Consider the following 1,954-nt stretch of genomic DNA (forward strand, 5'->3'; position numbering starts at 1 on the left):
AGCCCCTTCCTGTCTCTCAGATGACCCAGAGCACAGAATCACCACTGAAGGTGGCTGCGGGGAAGGCCGTCCCCACTTAGAGATGTTTGGATGCCTCTTCCCACATGTCTATGGCAGTGCTTTGCACTGTGGACCCTCTGTCCATTAGCTCTGCAGGGCTCAGACTTAAACAGACGTCCCTCCGGGTACAAAAGGGGGCCTCCTCCACCCTCAGCCATGAAAGGCGAAGTGCCCCAAGGCAGTGTTTCTCCAGCATCACTTCACTTTGGAATCACCCAGAGCACTTTTGAAAAGTGTCCATGCCCAAGCCCCATAGTCCGGGTTCAAATGATCAGAAGGGGATCTGACTATCAGTAGTTTTATAAAAATCTTCCCAGCTGCTTTTAATGTGCAGCCTGGTTCGTGAAGCACTGCTGTGAAGCAAAGGGCTGCAGGTTATCCCTGGGTGGCTCCGTCTAACAGATGAGTGAATCCCAGCTGTCAGGAATGATGACATTACCCATGTGGGGAGAACAGTGAGAAAGCAATAGTTGTCAAAGCCTGACATTTAGGCAGGGAGCACAAAATGTCTCAACATTTCCATTACTCTGCATGCAACTCCTCTCTGAAGAGGTGGCATTAGCCGGAGATAGGAACTCTCACGATGGTGTAAGGACGGCCTAGACATGAGTGATGTAATGAGACAGCAGCACACCATCACTCAGATGGCATCCTTGAGCCATCAGCTGGGAACTGGGTCACCTGATTAATTAAAACAGGCTGACGTCATGGAAGAGGCATTGACCACTGCCTCTGACATGGTCTGCTATGGGTATCTTGGTTAACTTTGTAAGGATTCACCCAAGTCACAAATGAGAGAAGCAATTCTCTTCTTACCACACCTACTGAAAGGGAATCATCACCTTCATGTCTCAAAAAAGGATAGCAATAATAGCTGATATTTCTTAAGGACTAACTGCCATAACAATTTACTACAAACCATGAGGCTTAAAACAAGAAAATGTGTTAACTTACAGTTTTGTAGGTCAGGAGTCTACCACAGGTCTCAGCAGGCTAAAAAATCAAGGCGCTAGCAGGGCTCAGTTTCTTTCCAGAAGCTTTCAGGAAAAATCTGCTTGGAGCTCATTGAAGCCAGAGGCAGAATTCAGTTCCTGATGCTAGTAGGACTGAGGGTTCCATTTTCTCACTGGCTGTCAGTGGAGGGCTGTTGCCAGCGACTAGAGGCTGCCTGCATTCCTTGGCTGATGGGTCTCTTCCTCCATCTTCAAAGCCAGCCATGTTGGATCAAGTCCCTCGACATGAGGGATCCCCAACCTTCAGGATCTAATGCCTGATGATCTGAGGTGGAGCTGATGTAATAATAATAAAAATAAAGGGCACAATCAATGTAATGTGCTTGAATCATCCCCAAACCATCCCCTCACCCCCAGTCAGTGTAAAAAATTGTCTTCCATGAAACCAGTCCCTGGTGCCAAAAAGGTTGGGGACTGCTGCCCTACACTCTCTCTCTCCTGCCTTTTTTCCCATCAGTATCTCTCTTTGACCTTCACTTCTGCCCCCGTTCCACTTTTAAGGACCCACGTGACTACATCAGGCCCACTTGGGAATCTTTAATTACATCTGCAAAGTTCCTTTGGCCACTATACGTAATGGGGTTGGGCAGGCTGCAGAGACTACGTTAAGATAGTCTGGGGCCACTGTTCTGCCCACCACACACCTCACTAGGGTCTTCTCCTACCCCTGTGGTAAGTTCAGTTCAGTTCAGTTGCTCAGTCGTGTCCAACTCTTTGTGACCCCATGGACTGCAGCACACCAGGCCTCCCTGTCCATCACCAACTCCCGGAGTTTACCCAAACTCTTGTCCATTGAGTTGGCGATGCCATCCAACCATCTCATCCTCTGTTGTCCCCTTCTCCTCCTGCCTTCAATCTTTCTCAGCATCAGGGTCTTTTCA

The sequence above is a fragment of the Budorcas taxicolor genome, chromosome X (assembly GCF_023091745.1).
Source record: "Budorcas taxicolor isolate Tak-1 chromosome X, Takin1.1, whole genome shotgun sequence".
NCBI classification, from domain to species: Eukaryota; Metazoa; Chordata; class Mammalia; order Artiodactyla; family Bovidae; genus Budorcas; species Budorcas taxicolor.